Below are 7,077 nucleotides of genomic sequence, written 5' to 3' on the forward strand. Positions count from 1 at the left end.
GTCCTGGGCAGGATACCACATGTTTGTGCATACTTTTAACCTGGTCACTCCATGATACATCTAGTTCCCAAGATAACGTGTGGTTTCTGAATGGACATTGGGGAAACTGAAGTTGGGAGGGATCAAGACTTCTTAGTCCAGAGCTTGGCCAGGCTGGATGCCCCTCCCTTCAGGGATAAGCTTTTTATGAGTCAGTCACTTGTCATAGGTCCCTTAACTAGGAGGTGCTAAGAGCCTGTGAAGTGCCTTTACAGCCCAATTGCTTGAAGCTACTGGAATGCCAGTCTGGGAGCTTTGGTGGAGTGTTTGGATAACTCTAAAGACACAAGAATGGAAGGGACATCCAAAGCCAAGGAACACTTCTTCCAAGCGCTGTGGAAAATCCTTTAGAATACTATGACCTGGATCCAAAGTTGATAAACATGCAGTCGTGAGGGTAGCCACGATGATAAGATTCAGGGACCCTAGCACCATATCCCAGCTAACACAAAGAGCTTGTTGAAGAGTGGCCTTCAGCCTTTGGTAGAAAAGGGGGATTCAACTGCCACAAGGGAACCCCAACATTTCCAAAATTGTGACGCACTCAATCTTTATTGCTCTTGCAGCAAAAATATATTCATAAGCTATAGGCATCGAGAAAGAGATCCGTGGAACAAAGGATCATGGTTTCCAGAGAAAGGACCAGTCCCAGATTCATGGGAAGCAGGTCATCGGGCCAGTACATAAACCTTCACAGGAAACAAGAGTTCCTACATCCAAATATGGTAGCGAACAAGGAGGGTCATGTATGAAAAAAATCATAGAGAATAAGTGACATTGAAAAGATGCCGAGTGGTTATAATGTCATCCTCCCCATATGGGGGGGGGGTCCCTAAGGGTGGGCTCTGCAGGTGGACTCTTTGGTGTGTCTGGAGGCAGAGTGACACTGGCCAGATGTGAGCATCTACTGGTCTGCAGATGGGAAGACCCAATGTGGGGTTCTATGGCAACATAGCTCACCTCAGCACTGAGCTCTGCACCCCATAAGATGCTTACAGATCTAGATACCACTATAGCTCTTCAAACTGCACACACACTCACACACATACACACATATGCATACTCATACAGACTCTCACACATATTCACTTACACACACATACACATACTCACACTATCTCACACACATACACATATTCATACACACTCTCATATACATACACACACACACACACACACACACACACACTCACATACACATAAAGCACGATCACCACCACCACCATCACCTCAGCAAAACAGCCCTGACCACCGCCTCACTTGCCAGTCCTTTGCCTGCAGTATATAACCGTTGGCTCCACTTTCTAGGAATTAAAGTTTCTTAACCCCGTCTGCCTGGTTTTCACCTATGCAGGAAGGAACTTTGACTAAGTTTTGTGCGTAGAGATATGCAACACCGTAGACTTTAAATCTGACTGCAGATTTTAGAATGACCAGGGACTCCGGAGGTCTCTGAGCACTGATAAGGCAGGCGTACAGGGTGGAAGAGCCCTCCCTCCATTCAGGGTGATGTTACTGTGACGTTCGAAGCAAAGCAATTCCCTCTGAACAGCTGACAAGAAGTCCCTCTTACATCAAAATATAAGGAATATGGCATCAGGAATGGCCAAGGCCAGAGAGACGGGGACACAGAGATCACACACAGGCAGAGGGGCAACAGCCCCCCTTCCCTCTATTCTAGCTCAGTTAAGAACCGCATGCCAGTTTCCCCTGGGAAGCTCATTTTCTCATTGCAGGCACCTTTATATTCCAGCTCCAGGACAGACACCCCCAATTGCCTAGTTTGAAAAGTGCTAAGAAAACTGGAATTTTGTAGCTAATAAAACTTAAAAGAAGGGCACCCCCCCCCCCGCCCAGGGAAAAACTACAGCCACCCCCATCCCCAGGTTTTCTTCCCGTGAGGACGTCTAACTTCTGAATTAGCCACGTAAAGCAAGGGAACTTGGAGAGCCCGCTCCCTACGCTCCGGGTTTACATTTTAAAAGACCTGGTTGTAATTTAAAAGAATCCTATATCCCTCCACCAGCCCCGGGAGGCGGCTAGGTCACCGGAGTGAATGACCTGGAGAAGAGGAAGAGGTGGCCTGGTATGAGGCTTTCCCGAGCCGGGTCACTATCGTGCCCCGACTTAGTTGGAATTTTATCTTAAGAGTGGACCGGGTGGACCCGGAGCCGCTCAGCCCGCAACTAGAATTTGTACAACAACCCCCGTTCCGCCGCTCACCTCGGTCTGAAAAGCGCATCTGGACTGGCTGCATCCTGCGGTGTCTTGGCTAAGACTCCAGTCTAGGGGCTCCGGAGGTTGCTCGTGGTCTCAAGTTTCCCTCTGGGTCGTCCGGCCACCTCGCTCAGCACCATGTTGCCTTCCCCTAAACTCTCTCACCCAGACTCTGCCCCAGAGGATCCGATGGCAAACTTTTGCAACGGCCCTCCGGGGCGGGGCCCAGAGTCACCCCGCCTCCTGCCGCCCCTAACCCAAGCTTTGGCCGGCTGGTCCCCTGCTACTTCGCGTCCCCAGCCACGTCCCCGCCCCGGGCCACGTCCCCGCCCAGCTTCTCTGCCAATCTGCTGCGCCCGGGCTGTTAGGACCCAAGGCTGGGGCTCTTCATCCCTTAGGACTCCCCGTGCCCCTATTCCTCTACCGACCCCCTCTCCCGCCCCTTCCCACACTCAACACACAAAAAACCTGGATCCTGACCAAGGGTCTTCCGTCTATCCCGCAGATTCTCTGAGCTCCAGGACCCAGCAGCTGCAGACACCGAAATGGGTGCAGAGCTGGGCTTGGGTAGCCTGCCTAGGTGGCCAGGAGGACTTGAGCGGATCCGTATTATGTCTCCCCTCAAGGCGACTAGAGTAACCATTGCCTTGATAGGGACTGGTTCAGTCTGAAATTGGCCATCTACGGACTTGAGCTGATAAGCTAAGCTCCTCTGGTCCTCTGCCTCCCCCCCCCCCCCCCCCCATCCCTCTACCAGCCGCAAGGAAGGGCCCCCTGAGCCATTTGTGCGCGTGTCTTGGCTCTCGTGTCTTGCCCACCTTAGTAGCTCTTATCTCTATCACACCCCAGCCTACTCCAGTGCTCTGGGCAAGTCTCACCCCGTCATGCGGGAAGAAAGGAGAATCTTTGGAAGGAAACCACCACTCAGCTGCCAGTTACAAAGGAAACGCAAAGGCTCTCCAGCCCAGCTTAGGGAGGGAAAGAGGAGAGGAAGCAGGGCATGGCTAAATTCCTGAGCAGGCAGGGTCCAGGTCCCTCTTACCTCCTCTCAAGTGCTTTCTTGCCTAAAGAAGATGAACTTGGAGCAGGAAACTGCTTACTTGGTATTCGGCTGGCATGGGAAGGCAGAACTTGGCTGGCCTTGGCCTTCTCTGTTGCCTGGTGAGAAACACAAGCCCTCAGGGTCATGAGCCCTGCCTTGGCTGCACAGTGGCAGCGTGATTCCCCTGAGCTCTGGAAATCTGCTTCGTGTCTTGGAAGCTGTTTCTCTCCCCGAATGCAGTGGGAATGAGTGTGTCTCAGTCGTTTGACTCCTACAATATCCCGTTAAAGAAGAGGCTACTGCCGTCGAAGATGCTTCTGCAGTCACTACAGCCACTTCCTGTGGCCATACAGCCACTTCCTGTGGCCAGGGCAAGAGCACCGCATCTTGGCCTACCAAAAGGCCCAGTCTCTGACTGTTTTCCATTGTGTCACCATCACTGCCATGGCTGGTAGAGGTGTGGTTGTTACAGCTTCTGTATCTCCATTCCCCAGGAAAGTGGTGCTTATTCCTGATAGGACAGGGTGACCCTGAGTTCCTGTGACAGTTCCTCCAACAGCAGCCTCCCACAACCTCAGAAGTACCAGGCTTTCACTGCTAACAACAGGCTTTCCTAAGAGTGGTTTCACCCGCAGCATCTCTGAGGCGTCTCAGAAATCTGTATTTCAATGAAGCGTCTTTACTCCGGAGATTCCCAGCTGGAAGCAACTGTGCTCTCAGTCCAGGCCTGATGGAATTCCCACTCTGTCTGCTGTGGTGGAGGCCTTTTCTCTGTCTACTGTGCTAGAGGCCTTACCCCTTCTGCTGTTCTGTACCCAGACTAAAGCTCAGACACTCAATTCTCATAATGAGTCTCCGGCTTCATAGATCCCACTACAGACAGACTTCTCTGACTGAGTCTCCTGAGAGAAGAAGCCCTCCTGTCAGGTTTGTTGACTGAAAGTCTTCCCTGTGTATTGCTGGCTGGTGAGAGAAAGCCAGTTCACAAGCTTGGCAGGAATGGGGGAGTTAGGGAATTCTTGTTCTGCGACCATCCCTGAAAAGATAGAGTTGGATAAGCTTAGATGAAGGTGTGTGGGACAGTGTGCTGGTCACACAGCTCTGGCTGGAAACGAAGCAGCGCTTTCTGTGGAGATGTCAGATTGTTCTGTGGCCTCTGGACTGAGCCTTGGGCACTCTGACACTTTCTGAGCCTCATTCTCCAGGCGCTTGTGAGGGTGTCTAGGTGAGGAGAACACCTGGCTGTCACAGCAGAGGGCTAATCCATGTGGAGTGAGCTTTGCCTAATCCCTCGGGCATGACTAGACTGTTCCAAAGACAAAGGCCAATCCCCCCCCCCCCCCAGCTAGAGAGCAGCCCCCGCTGATGGCCTTTGGCTTCTCCACAGCAGTGCACATGGCTTCAGGCTTGAGTTGGCCCATGAGCTCCACAGAGTTTGGATTTGTTATGTTTGTGAATGAGTCAGTCTCTCCTGGCAGGTGTGTTGGTGTTACATGTTGTGCATACATGTATATATTCCATTGGACTGTTTTTCTGGAGAACGCTGACTGCTGGAATCATGGTCTCAGAGAAAAAAAGATGAATTCTTTACAGATAGACACCCTTGGAGAAAAAATTCTCTTGAGGCAGTGTTGGGGGCGTGGCTCTTACGGTCACTCGGCAACTTGATAGACAACCTCAAGCCACTTCCTCTCTGCTGATTTGCACCGCACAGATTTTGCGAGAGGTGGCTTTATGTTCAGACCTGGATGTGGGCTTGCAGAAAGGGACATGGCCCTGCATGTCACGACCCTATTTGGACCCACGGCGAGCCTTTGACTCGCTGCCACATCCTTCAGGGGGGAGTTCATTTCATGACAGCCATCTGCCAACGCAAGTGACTCCGGCACCTTGTCCCCATCACCACCCTCCTACTCCATCCCCTGTCGTCATCCTTGAGGTCAGCCAGGAATTCCGGGAACCATTCCTCTCACAGTTCATGTTTTAGAAAGAAGCCGCTGGCCTTCAGAGACATAACTCATATACACCATGCCCTTGTGGTGTGAGTGCTGGGAGAAAGTGTGTGTGAGATGTGGTGTTTGTGCAGTGTGTAGTGTGCTTTGCTTGGGCATGCCTGAATAGTGTGTGTTTGCGCCGCGTATCTGTAATGTAGTGTCTGTGTGTGTGAGTGTGGTGATTCATGTAGTATGTGATGTGTGCGCGCTCGTGAACTTGTATGTGATTGTGTGTTTGTAGGGTGTATATGCATATGTTTCTGAGGTGTGTGGTGTGTGATGTACATGTTTGTGTGGTGTATCTGTAGTGATATGTGAGTATGTGTATATAGTGTGTGATGTATGAGTTTGTATATGATGTGAGTATACTGCATGTTGTGTGTTTATGTGTGTGATATTTGTAATAGACATGGTATGTATTGGGGTACATGCTGAGGGAAATGTGTTAAATCTCTATGGAAGATAATTACAAGTGCCCTGAAGTTTAAAAGGAGATTGATGTTTGGCCTGTGGGGCTCCTGTGACAGAGTTTCCAAATCCTGAGACTGACTCTCCTTTTTACGCTAGCAAGATGACTAGAGGGTTAGTGTGAGGGTGGAGTCCAAATATAGAAAAGTCAACCGTGGAGTTAGAGGTGTGAAACCTTCAGCCTCTCCCCTGATCTGCACAGCAGGGAGGGCTGGGACAGTCCTGTCAACAGTAGCCAGTGATGGCATAGACTGCACCACTGGGGACAGAAGTCAGTGATGATGGCATTGACCGCATCGCTGTAGGCTCCATCAAAGACCCGCACCAGAGTCAGAGAGCTCCAGAAGGGTGAGCAGGTGGAGGAGGGGCAGGGGCTCCACGCGCTCTGCCAACCTTGCTCGCCCCCTGCCACAGCTCTTCATCTGGCTGGTCCTGAGTTGTGTCCTCTGCGACAAACCGTTATTCTAGTGAACAAAGAGCGTTCCTGACTTGGGGAGTTATTCTGAGGAACTCTGAAATCGAGGGTCATGAAGAGTTTCAGATCAGCACTGTGTGGGTGAAAACGTGAACCACTGTCTACAGTTGGGGGGTGGGGTCAGAACCCACATCATCCTCGCTACCTCTGGGCATGGAACAGCAGGGCACTGCGGGCTTTAGAGAAACAAAGAGCGGATCGGCGCTGGAATGATGGTGGAAACAGCTACCGAGACCCTGATCAGAAACAGTCACTGCACCCTGCCTTCTCTACTGCCAAGGTAGGGCTTCCCCCAGTGTCCCTCGTAGTCAGCTGAAGGAGCCCATGTCCAAGGAGGAAGTGAGCATCCTGCTTTCTGTCACCAGGTTGTTTGTCACCCTCACCTCCTCCAGGATCCTCTCCCACATTCTGCAGCTTTCTCACGCTGTCAATCACCCAAGCCCCAGAGAGTCTGGCTGGGAGCAATGCTTAGCGAGTCCTCTCCCAGGTTAACGTGTCTGTGCTTTGCAGGTTCTCATTTCCTCCAGGCTCTAGGATGTCCCCATGTCTGTGTCTCTAGGGTAATCATCTCAGTGCCCACAGTTCATAGCCCCTCCGTGTTTTATCATAGACAGTTACCCTGTGCTTATGGTGGAGAAATTCAACAAGATGTATACAGTCACAGAATTGCCCAAGATGCAAGAAGAGGGAAAAATCTGAGTCTGAGCCTGAGCACTGTGAGTAGGAATGGGGCGTGTCTGTGGGTGTATTAGCGCTCTTGTGATAAGATGCCATGGCGGCCCTTCAGATGAAGACGGCAGGGAAGGCACCCGTCCATTTTTATAAATTTGTGTGAGCCTGTC

At 51.3% G+C, this 7,077-nt stretch overlaps 1 protein-coding gene across 1 annotated transcript in view; it reads right to left on the bottom strand.

The window, feature by feature from the left end:
- LOC121445379 (sphingosine 1-phosphate receptor 3) overlaps positions 1-2,486 on the bottom strand; it is a 14,506-nt gene extending 12,020 nt beyond the window's left edge. The window contains exon 1 of the mRNA XM_041647508.1: positions 2,263-2,486. The gene's annotated coding sequence lies outside the window, so the exon portion shown is untranslated. The remainder of the gene's footprint in view (positions 1-2,262) is intronic.
- Between the last annotated feature and the right edge of the window lie 4,591 nt (positions 2,487-7,077).

This window comes from Microtus oregoni, unplaced genomic scaffold (assembly GCF_018167655.1).
Source record: "Microtus oregoni isolate MIOR12 unplaced genomic scaffold, Mior012 000181F_ref0000086, whole genome shotgun sequence".
NCBI classification, from domain to species: domain Eukaryota; kingdom Metazoa; phylum Chordata; class Mammalia; order Rodentia; family Cricetidae; genus Microtus; species Microtus oregoni.